We start from the raw sequence: 12,930 nt of genomic DNA on the forward strand, positions 1-12,930 counted from the left end.
GTTAAAGGGAATGAACGCTGCACACGTCACACTTGCTCACGTCACTGATCACATCAGACGCCTAGACAGAACGTCATTTCTGGACGTTGTTTGGTGCCAACTGTAAATGTTTAAATGTGGGGTTTGGGATATAGGGATTTACACTTCCTGAGGACGGCCCAAGTACGGGGCTGAAACGTTGAATAAAAAGCACTGTTTGTTTTCATAAAAGTCCTGTTGGTGCGGCTGTATTTTTTGGATATAATTATCATGGACATTTGACCAGCACACAGGCGTTTCTCTTTATCGTTGTGCACCAGATTTGTTCTTTTTGTATATATATATATCTCTATATATCTCTATATATCTATATATCTATATATCTATATATATCTTTGATGACTTTGGTGACTGCGGCTCTTGTTAAAAAAAACAAAATACATCTGCTATAACATTATCACCCAGCAAGGCAAACCCCAACCTCACTGCCCTCTCAGTATACTTTCACTTTGCTGCTTCAAGTAATATTTCAGTTCCTAAGGTCCATGGGGATGGCTTCTTTCTATGTGAAAAAAACATACCCCACTGTCTATGTTCTCTATGTGATAATGTGATAATGTCCCCTTCCAAGTGCCTTTTCTTTAGAGAAAATAAACCCAACTTTAATAATATTTGCTAATATTTACTTGTTCCAGTTTTGTTGCACTCTTTCCTTCTTAAGTGGAAAAAGGGTGTTCAGCAAAATGTGTTGTACTAGTGCCAAAGTGCCATAGAAAGCATTCAGCATATTAGTGGCACAATAGTTATTGTTAACAGGGTTCCATGGGAAGTTATGGTGTGTTGGCAGAGAGGGACTGTTTGGTTGTGTGGTTAGTGTAAAGCACTTTTTTCAAAGTTTTGTTTCCCCTCAGATGTCAAGCATTTCCAAGGTCCCTCCTTAGCAGATAAAGGAAGATTATTTCATACTTACCGAGATCTTCCTTTCCTAGACGAACTCCATGTCAGTACGTTACGGGATAACCCCTCCTCCCATTAGAAGGAACCTCCCCAAGCCTTTAAAAGGCCAACCACACCCACCTACCGGCGTCTTTGTAACAAGCTCTTAAATTACCGGGAAAAAAAAGGGCGGGTGTACTGGCATGGAGTTCGTCTAGGAAAGGAAGATCTCAGTAAGTATGAAATAATCGTCCTTTTTCCTTAGACGAACTCCATGTCAGTACGTTACGGGACGTAGCAAGTTAACATTATCCCATGGGAGGGAATATACTTTAAGAAGAATCTGTAATAAGGAAAGGAGTATCGCTGACTAGATAGTCCACCATCCTGCAAACTCTTTACTTTAATATAGAGAGTCCAGGTGAAAACCCCAAAATAAGTTCACCAGGCTAAGAATAGCGCTATAGTATAGCCTATACTATAGAGAGAGAGAGAGAGAGAGCGCGAGAGAGAGAGAGATGTTAGCCCACTGAGAGTGAGGAACAAGTTAGCTCACTAACCACCACTTCACCCTCCAGAAGAGAGGGAGACAGTCCTGTGCAAGGCGAATTCAGCAAGCTGAAATACTTACTCTCCTACTCACCAAAAAGCATTCATCACATGTATGCCTAATTTCAGTGCAAATTGCAAGGTACCTGTAAGAAACACTTGGTAGGAGTAAGAACCCAAAACAGACCCAATATAGGAATGATCTGTTTAGGATATAACCATAAATGTAGGTTATACAATGTACCCTGAGGTACCCAAGGCCAGTACCATAAATATCTTCATATCAGAATGCATGTTAGTCAGGACTGTTCTAACAGAAAACAGATCCTAAAGATTGGAGACAAGGGCACCTGAGAAAATAATTGGGATTAGAATTCCTTACACTGTGTAAGGTCCTGTGATAAGGCAGACTCAATTAACTGTGAAGAGCTGAGCAACTACAGTACCTGAGAAATAGAGGCCCTGTTGGTTGACCCAACCTAGTACTCTGAGAGGTATAACTGAATACCCTTAAGGTTACAGATCCCAATAACCCCTGTGCAACTAAAGGACTAATCCCAAGATTTATGGAGGGAGATAATATGCCCTGGATAAATGCTTATAGTCACCCACAAACCTGTGTTCTTTCTACCCGTAAGGGACCCATTTATATGTGGAATCAACTATACTACATATTTAATCAGTGAGGCTAACCTTAGAACTGGAGGGACCCTATGGATGTTCCAGGAAGTGTCAGAAGGGCTTCTGATCCACTAGAGTCATGCTGGGTCATATGTATCAGGAGTGGCACAGGAATGTGAATCCGAGAACAAACCAGGATAATAGGAGTGTCGTATCTGGAAGTTACCTGGACATTGAGCTCTGTGCGAATGTTTCAGACACAATTTTTAGCAGGTGTAAATGTAAATCCCCCTAGTATAGGGAACAATGTGACAGACATGGTCAAAACAGACAAAAAACACTTCCAAACCTCCCATTTGAAGCTAGACAAACCTGTAGGACAGATACATAAAATATCCTTAATTCATTCTCAATGAAATTAATAAGACTGGAAATTGTAAGAGATTATACTCTACTGTAATGACTGCACTTAAGGGAAGACTATGATCCTGCTCAGGAGAGCCAAATACATTCTCGCCCGAAGCAATAGGACAGGTAGCAACTGCAGTATGTAACTGTGAGGAGGAAAGATCCAAAACTGCTGGTGTTCCAAGAGGGCACAGACATAGAGATGGGAAAAAATTAACACTCCTAGGATGCCTCCATCTGCTGTCCAATCAGTTACCTATCTGGTATGGAAGAACAGCCGGCCCTGTATTCTAAAAAAAACACTAACTAGGGGATTGAGAAATTGAAGAGAGACTTCCGGTTATGGCGCCTGAGAGAGCGGGAGGGCGGGAGTGAAGCTCCGCGCATTTCCACTTACAACAGCTATTTAAATTCGGCAAGGTACTTCATTTACTTACCCTGAAGATCCTCGGAGTTCCTGTTCTCTTTTGCGAGTCTTTCGAAGTGATCCGGTGGCGGCTGGGGAGAGCAGAGGAGCGGTTTGGCTCGGTGCTGGCGGGTGCCCAGGGCCTTGGCTCTGAAACGGAGACTTGAAAGGAAAGAGGATTATTTCGAGGATTTCAGTAACTATAACTTATATATTAATGATTTAAACAGTTCCTGGCAAAATTAAAAGATTTGGGAGTCATATACTTTTGGGACAAGATGGCTGACAGAAGTATCACCTCACGATAACTCCTTTTACCAAGCCTAACTGTTTTTCTAAATACAGAAGACCAAACTGAGGGAAAGGGAAATGTTTATGAAGGAAAAAGTCAGTGATTTAAGTTTTTGTAAAGGAGCAGTAATAACCCCAAGTATAACAAAAGTTATTACTGAGTGACGCATTTGTTTATGAAGCAAGATGGCCGACAAGGGGTTCTTTCTTTACCTCAGGATATACCCTTATAATATGCCTTAATGCTTCTACACAAAAAATATTGAGCTGGTGGTAAAGGTAACCGGTGTGAAGGGAAAGACAAAGTGAGTCTCATTGTTTTACTAAGGAGATGATAAGATCTTCAGTCATACCTAACTTTGACTAATGAGAGACGCATCTGTGTGAGAAAAAAGGTGGTTAAACTATTGCCTCATGTTATACTCTCTTCACAAACAGTAATATTTGTGCGTAAAGACTCCTGAATTGCAAATAAACAGAAGCTGAGGTAAAAACAAGTGAATTATCTGAACCTATTTACTGCATCTTCATACCAGACTGCAAAGAGTATTGCAAACTGTGAAGAAAATATATATTTGTGATATTTTATTCCACCCCAAGTCTGAAACATACACCAGTCTACATTCAAGTAGATTAAGGGGCAGATTCACTAAGCTCGAGTGAAGGATTCGAATGAAAAATACTTCGAATTTCGAAGTATTTTTTTGGTACTTCGACCATCGAATTGGTTAAATTCGTTCGAATTCGAACGAAATCGAACGAATCGAAGTAAAAATCGTTCGACTATTCGACCATTCGATAGTCGAAGTACTTTCCCTTTAAAAAAAACTTCGACCCCCTACTTCGGCAGGTAAAACCTACCGAAGTCAATGTTAGGCTATGGGGAAGGTCCCCATAGGTTTGCTAACCTTTTTTTGATCGAAGGATTTTCCTTCGATCGTTGGATTAAAATCCTTAAATCGAAATCCTTCGATTTAATCGTTCGATCGAACGAAAAATCCTTCGATCGATCGATCGAAGGATTAGCGCTAAATCCTTCGACTTCGATATTCGAAGTCGAAGGATTTCAATTCGAGGGTCGAATTTCGAAGTATTTTTAACTTCGAAATTCGACCCTTAATGAATCTGCCCCTAAGTGTCTTCTTGAGATACTGCTTGCAACTATAGTGGATTTTGATATATATATATTACATATATATATATATATATTTTTTTTTTTTTTACGAAAATCTACTGCTGAAATATGGATACTTCTCCTGCCCCCTCAGTTTTCTCTACTAAAAGTTATGGGAAAACATATGAAAGAAGTAAATTGAAGAATTCCAAAAATTCTGAAAATGACAATGGCTCTATTAAAAGCTCACAACAAAAATCTACTGAAAATTCTCTTCTAGCAGCTGAAGTTGCAAAACTACTTAACCCAACGATTGAAAAGGCTATTCAATCAGCTATTGAAAAAGCACTCAAACTTCTACAAGGCACTATTAAAAGTTTGTCTGAAAACCTTACCTCACAGAATCGCCAGATGCAGGAATTACAATCTCTGGTTTCTGATATTCAAGATGACACAATTTTCACTTCTACGAGATTGGATGATCTGGAAAAGAAGACAAAGGATATGCAATCTAAAATTGATGATCTCGAAAATAGGACAAGAAGAAATAACTTAAGATTTATAGGAATTCCGGAATCTTATAAGATGAGTGACATTATCACTATGATTACTTCAACAATTCCTAAAAAACTAAGGATTTCACAAAACTTGACAAACATTAAGCTGGAAAGAGTCCATCGCATCGGTCCTTTGAGAGAACAAGCTCCCCTCAAACCAAGAGCAGTTATTGCTAAGTTCTTAGACTATTCTGAAAAAGCTCTATTTCTTCAAGCCTATAAGAAAAACCACACATTGGATATTGATGGCTTCCGAATCCTTATATTCCAAGACTACTCAATTTTGCTCTCTCAAAAAATGAAGGAGTTCACTACAATTTGCCAATCTTTATTTAAGATGAACATTAAATTTGCACTCACGTACCCAGCTAAATTGAAGATTTTTCTGGCAACTGAAACCCACATTTTCGAAAATCCAAAGGATGCTTCAAATTTCATATTCCGGCTTGAGAAACAATCCTCATCCTTTATTAAGGATCAATCTAAAGATGCAAGATTTGGTTTCCCTGCTTCGGCTAAGGAAAGGAGGCAAGAAACAAAAGTTTTTTCTCGTCCCACACAGAAGATTCAAGATAAGAATACAACAGCAAATCCAAGACCTAGATCCAGATCCCCTATTACACAGGAACAATCCAATTTGGATAATATGATGACCTAATTCAACTTGATATTACAATTAAAATTAAAATTTGAAGGTTTTGAGTTTGTAAGTGGTAGATGTTGTGGAATTTACCCTGCCACTTATCTTTGTAAGAGAGTTTAAGCTTTCTCTCTCTTTAGGAAAAAAGTGAAGTCACTGAACCTAATGTATATTTTTCTGGTGCTTTGTTTTTTTTTTCTGTTTTTGGTTGGTTGAGAGTTTTTGATACCAAAGCACTAAAGTTAAGAAGCTATTGGTTTTTTTGGGTTGATATAATTAAAGATGTTCATTTCATCAATAGATGGTTTACATCCCTGATGACTTTTTATGTATTTTATTGGAGTTTTGTTCAATTTTTTTTTGATGATTCTATTTTATTTTTTCATTCACTTCAGTGATCTGGCTTACATTACATTCTCCTCTTATTTAACTAGACCTGGTATTTTTAGAAACTTTTGGTATTCTTGTAACAATGTTTTATATCTTATGATAGGTATTAATGCTTAATATTGTTACTTGGAATGTGAATGGGCTTAATTCATTTATAAAGTGAAATAGAGTGTTAGCTGAGTTAAAAAAATTGAAATCAGAAGTAGTTATGCTTCAGGAAACTCATCTTTCTGACGTAGAATCTGAAAAATTAAAAAAGGGATGGGTTGGAAATGTAGTCTATTCCCCTGCAGTGAAAAAAAAGGAGGAGTAGCGATCTTATTCCATAAGTCTTTGAATATCCAATTAATGAACTCAGAAAGGGACAATGATGGAAGATTCGTGATAGCTGAGGTGCTTTTACAAAATAAGGTTTGGTTCATGAGTTCCTTATATGCTCCTAATTCAGGTAAAGAACAGTTCTACTCTCAGATAATCCAGAAGATAGGGTCTTATCCACAAAATAAATTTGTTATTGGCGGAGATTTTAATGAATCCTACTTATGGCCTTTAGATAAAAGTGGTCCAGTCCAAAAACAGTCTATTAAAAAATCAAAATTGCTATCGAATTTTGAAAGTCAAACAAAGATGGTGGACCTTTGGAGAATGTTGAACCCGACAGATAGAGATTTTACCTTCTTCTCTCATCCTCATGGAATAGGGACTCGTATTGATTTCTTATTTTCATCAATTGATGTACTTAATAAAACTAGATCAGCAAATATTGGTAGTATCAACTTATCAGATCACGCCCCGGTCTTAATAGAGGTAGATCTAGGCCCTTCACCAAAATCTTACATTCCTTGGTCTTACCCAATTTTTCTCAAAGATAAGCCGGAATTTAATAAAAAGCTGAGAGAGAGATGGAAATTGTTTCTTAAAGAGAATATGTCAACTCAGGAGGATGAGCCCAACTTGCCATTGTTGTGGGATGCGTGGAAAGCGGTAATCCGTGGAGAAATTACTTCATATAGAATACATTATATGAGAAAAATTAATAAAGAATTTATTTTGCATTCTAAAGCTCAAAAAAAGGCATATTTGAATTTCGTTATGCATCCTACTAAACAACATAGTGAAAGATATAAAGAAGCATTAGATAAACTTAAACATTGGGTTAATTTGAGGGACCAATCTTCTTTCGCCTATTGTAAAGCTGGGTTTGGTAATTTACATAATAAATCAAATAGATTTCTTGCCAATATGTTTAAACATAGTAAATGGTCTCATAAACCTATGATGATTAGAAATCATTTGGGTCAGATGACTAACCTCCCAAAAGACATAGTAAATATCTTTAGATGTTATTTTGAATCTATTTATTCCCCTTCACAGCTAAATGAAACTGAAAGTCTGAATTTTCTTTCGAAGGTTAATTTCCCAAAACTATCTGAAGAGCAACTAGATGTGCTTAATCAACCAATTAATATCCAGGAAGTATTGTCTACCATAAATTCTTTAAAGGATTTCAAAGCTGGTGGGCCTGATGGATTAATTTCTCCTTTTTATAAAGCATTAAAATTGGAACTAGCCCCTTTTTTGACCAACCTATATAATGAAATTTATTGTCATGGGAAAGTCTTAAATTCTAGTATGATTTCTCATATCGAATTAATTCCGAAGGAAGGGAAAGATCTTTCTTAACCGGCTTCCTTTAGACCTATATCTTTAATAAATCTTGACATTAAAATCTTAACAAAAATAATAGCTGATAGGCTTTCTTTATTGCTACCCAGTATTATCTCTCCTCAGCAAAATGATTTTGTAAAAAATAGAACAGGGGTTAAGAATATACGTACTTTAATAAATATTATTTACAAAGCCAAGAAAGCTATGATTCCATGTTCAATATTGAGCTTAGATGCTGAGAAAGCCTTCGACAATGTCTCTTGGAAATATCTTTCGGAATGCTGTGACAGATTTGGTCTTAAATGTCAGTTTATGTTATTACTTGGCTCTATTTATTCTAATCCCAAAGCAAGAATCGCAGCAGTTGGGGAACTATCAGAGACTTTTGATCTCTTCAGAGGAACTCGTCAAGGGTGTCCTTTGTCCCCACTTTTGTTTAATATCTCTATGGAGCCTTTAATTAGATTTCTTGATTCTTCAAATTTATTCCACGGTCTGATGATTGATGGTAAACATTTCAAATCATTAGCATATGCTGATGACCTTCTCTTGATTGTTAGTAATCCAACGTTATCACTTAAAAATATTTTTAATTTTTTTGACTATTATAAGTCTTTTTCAGGATATTTCATTAATTCCAGTAAAACAGATATTCTGAATATTTGTTCTAACATTCCAAAACAATTGCTAGCTGATCTTCAAATTAAATCTCCTTCTGGTAAAATGAAATACTTGGGAATTTTGATCCCTTCTGATCTCTCTAAATTATATCCTTTAAATTTTTCTCCATTAAGTCACATAATGCAAACCCATTGCAAAAAATGGATGGATAGTCCATTGAACCTAATGGGAAGGATAGCATTATTTAAAATGCTAATTTTTCCAAAAATTGCGTTTCCTATTCTGAACCTTCCGTTATTGCTAAAACATCTTGATGTACAGAAGTTAGACCGAATCCTCAGAAACTTTATTTGGCATAACAAAAAACCTAAAATTTCTTTATCTAAACTTAGAAAACCTAAAGGTTTAGGAGGACTTAATGTCCCAGACTTTAGAAAGTTTAATATTGCTGCTAATACTAGATATATTGTGGAATGGTTGTCGGGTACTGAGAAATTTACTAATCTAAATCTGGAACTATTTTTGGACTCAAAAGAACATATTATATCTTCTTTACATAAAAACTGGTCTGAGCAACATATAGATATTAAGAGAAATCCAATTTTTAGGGATACAACCAGTACTTGGGAAAATTCTATGTAAACAGAATAATCTAAACTTCAATGTCTCACCTTTTTTATCTCCTTTCTTTCTGAAGGGGTTTCCCATTAAGCAAAGAAATCAATTTTCTTACAAATGGAGAAAATTCGGTATTTCTCAAATTACTCACATTTTAGATCCTATTTTGGGAGACCCACTCCCTTGGAAAATGTTTAAGGAAAAGTATAGTCTTTCTGAGAAGGAAAGGCTCAGCTATTTGCAGATTAGACAAGGCTTTCAATTAATTGATAATAGAACAAAAACACAACTAAGTCATCATCAGTTTTATAAGGCTTTATTACAGTTGGTTGAAGATATTAAACTAAATAATATTTCATGGATCTCATTACATCTTTTAAAGTCAGTTTCCAAGGATATGGATCCACTAGAGAACTCGAGCAAAAAATGGTCTTCATTTTTGGGAACTAATGTTTCTTCCAGGGAACTTCTGCACTCTTTCCAAAATTTTAGAAAGAATATATGTTCTGAGTCTTGGAGAGACCAGCATTTCCGGCTCATTCATTTAGGTTATGGCTTATTGTTCCAAAACTGTGATAGCTCTCAGAAGATTTCTTTTTGCCCAAAATGTTCAGAGCAGAATGTTGATTTCTTTCATTATATCTGGGATTGTCCGTTTATTAGAAACCTATGGGAAAAAATAAAAGGTTTTATTGAAAAATCGATTAATTTAGATGTTTCTCTAAATCCTCAATATGCTCTAGTAGATGTGAAAGACTTTTTTCAGGTATCTTACAATGGCTCTTCTATTAATGTCTCAGATGAAATATTATCTTTTTGTTGGTTAGTTATGGCAGCTACTCGGAAATCTATATTCTTGTACTGGATAAAAGAGAACCCTCCTTCTTTGAAGGACGTGTTGTCTTATCTATTTAACTTATGTATTCAAGAGGTAATTAGATTTAGAATGGATGATCTTCTCCAGAGAAATAGAATAAGGAATAGATGGTCTCTTTATATCTCATCTTTAGAGGCTGATAAGAGGTCATTTATCCTTAGTCTTATGGGACAAGATTTATGCTAATGATACGCTAAAAGAGATATTTAATGCCTTCATTCACAAAAATGTTTCTCCATGTATTTTTGCATTGTCAGATTTTAATTGGTAGGAGAGAATACCAGGTCTATTTATCTAAATTATCTAAATTAATTTTATTTTACTTTATTATTATTATTCTAATATTTTATTATTTTATGTTATTTGTATTTCCCCTTTTTCTTTATTTATTTATTTAGTTGTCTTTCATGTCAAATGTTTTTACCGTTATGCTCATGAATATTTCTTTTGCTCCTTATTGAAACACTGTATGTTTATCATATTGTCATATTCTTGTATTTTATTGAAAATCTCAATAAAAAGAATTTCAAAAGAAAAGAAAAGAGAAATTGAAGAAAAAATGGGCCCAAAATAAGTGCCTTCTGGACACAGAGCAGAAAACTTGGCCTTAAGTCACAAAGCTGCTTTGTCTTGCTGGTAGTATAAGCAGAATATCCCTATCCTGGGCCAGACTTGAACAGAGGTCATCTCTATTGACTAACAGACACTTTGAGGACTCCTATAGCCTGAAAACCCTTGGTTTGAAATATAGACCTTGTGCAAATTCCCAGTGGCCTGATATTTATGTGTACCCTGTCTCTATAGACACCCTGTATTGGCAGATAAAATGTCCCATCTATCCTGACATTAAGAATATCAGTAGAAATAGTATAGGAATAACACTGGGTAGTGGCTCCCCTCTCTAATTTGTAGGAGGCACCAAGGAGACACCCTAGAAAATGGTAGAGATACATCTAGGGATCCTTCAGCCAAGCATAGAGAACTGTATACCTTGTTCTTCCTTAAACCTATGAATATGGAATTTCCACAGGTTGCACCCCTAGAAACTAGCCAGATGTCATGGCTGCTATAGTGAAATTTATGGATGAAGAGTTCAAGTACTGATTGTTCCAGGATTCTTCATAAATACTATATGTTGCATAAAAATATAGGTTTATTGAGCCAACGTTTCTGGTTCCACAAAATAACCCATCCCAAAGACACAAATCATATATAGATATCTGTGCAAACATATATACACATTCATATCCATGCCTTAGTATTAAAATATATGCACCTGCCTATGGCCCTCTTATAGACAGGGCCGGATTTACATAGAGGGCGCCCCTAGGCCCACTGCCGTTCGGCGCCCCTGTCCCCTCCCCATTATTCGTGCAAATTTTCATCATCAATGGGGAAATTTAAAAAAATATTGTATCTTCCCAGTGTTTTTGAACCAAAGTGGGTGTGGTTGGGCAGCACGCCGCCCCCCTAAAATCCTGCCGCCCTAGGCCCGGGCCTAGGTGGCCTTTCCACAAATCCGGGCCTGCTTATAGATGCAAACATATATGTTGCTTGGTAGACCAGTTGTATTATGGAGCTTATCCATTAATTGAGCATTTGTTCTGAAGGCAGTAGAATCCCCCTGCAGGATGTGTGCCATGGTGCGAGCATATATTAAAATGTGTGATTATAATATGTACCTCGGTCAAAGTCATAAGCTCCTGGTTCTGGTAGAGCACAGTGCCCGACCCCAGAGCTCGAGCTGAGTGGGTACTAATAAACCGCACAATTGACTGGGCAAAGCAATTATCTGGCCCTCCATTCATTCAGGCAGTGATCAGTGATACAAGGCTGCTAAATCTGGAAAAACTTACATTCAATGGTCCCAAAAGTAGTACATACCTGTGGTTATTGTTATCCCAGCAATCCTTATGACAGACAGGCTTCAGAACTCCTGTAGTGTTTATCAAGACAAAAATTAAGCTTACTTGCCATCGGGAAAAATATTGCCTAGTGCAGTATAAAATTACATTCCCTGCTTAATTTATTAAGCCATATCTTATCCCAGGAGCAATGCCGTGGAATGAAAAGACATTCATATGTAGGTATTCCTATCAGTACTCATCTGGATTAAACCCAAATGTACCCCAGAAACAATTACAACCCCATGTAATGCATAGTTTAGGTTAGCTGCAGTCTTAGAACAAACCTATATCAGACCTTCATAGCCACCCAGCCCAGTGATCTACATCTATTAGAGCTACTGGTTCAAGGTGAGCAATAATTAGAGCATATCATACTACAGAGAATAGGAGCATACAGATATGATCACAGCAACATGTAATACATAAAATATTAGCTACTGCTTAGGGCAAGCGTATATCTGGTCCTAGCCATTCCCAGGCCTGTGCTTTACATACCTTAGGGCTACCTATTCCAGGTGAGCCATAGCCAGGGTATATACTGCAGAAGAAAATATAAGCACAGATATAATCGCAGTTGTAATATATTGTGCTGTCACCTTAAGCTAGGAACAGCAGCTGGTCACATGTTCTGTTCTTCCTGTTCCTGTGCTGAGAGTGTTGGAAAGACTAAGCCACCATTTTACAATGTGCTGTTATATGTTGCTGTGTTAACTCTTAGTAAAAGTTATTCTCTACAAGATCAGTTCCTGTGTGTGCCTGTGCTCTGGTTCACTGTCTTACCCACATGCTTCAGAGTTCCTGCAAAGCCAGTGTAAGGTGCCTGAATAGAGTTAATAAGGGACAAGACATGGTGTCAGAAGTTGGAGTGTAACCAGAAATCTGCAAACAAATATCCACAGAACTGTGAGTAGTTAAAGAAGAATATACTGTCTACTAAAGGGGACATTCATACAGATAGAAGATTGTGTGCCTTCCTAAAAATGGAGCAGTTTAAACCTCCAAATCCTTTAATATTTTCTGGCAACCTCAGTGAAAACTGGAGGAGGTGGGAACAGAAATTACAGCTGTATCTGACTGCAACTGGTGCTTCCAAATATCCAGAGGCACAGAAAATAGCCATTCTGTTACACACAATAGGGGAAGAAGGCTTGGAGCTGTATAATACTATGAATGTGGTATATGAGACTCCTGAAGCACCCACTATGAATGAGCTGCTGGCACATTTCAGAAAGCACTGCAATCCTAGAAAAAACAGTGTGGCCAAAAGCACAAAACAAGACAGTGTTCAGCTTATGGGGCAACATGTCACAAATGCAGTGGAAAGAATCATTTTGCTAAGTGCTGCAGA

The 12,930-nt window shown here is 36.9% G+C and overlaps 1 long non-coding RNA gene across 1 annotated transcript; it reads right to left on the minus strand.

The window, feature by feature from the left end:
• Nucleotides 1-9,098: 9,098 nt before the first annotated feature.
• On the minus strand, nt 9,099-11,727 carry LOC121395437. The gene is made up of 2 exons (XR_005962488.1): nt 11,560-11,727; nt 9,099-9,465 (listed from the first exon to the last, which is right to left on the minus strand). It is a non-coding gene; the product is annotated as an uncharacterized LOC121395437 (long non-coding RNA).
• Nucleotides 11,728-12,930: the final 1,203 nt, after the last annotated feature.

The sequence above is a fragment of the Xenopus laevis genome, chromosome 7L (assembly GCF_017654675.1).
Source record: "Xenopus laevis strain J_2021 chromosome 7L, Xenopus_laevis_v10.1, whole genome shotgun sequence".
Lineage (NCBI taxonomy): Eukaryota > Metazoa > Chordata > Amphibia > Anura > Pipidae > Xenopus > Xenopus laevis.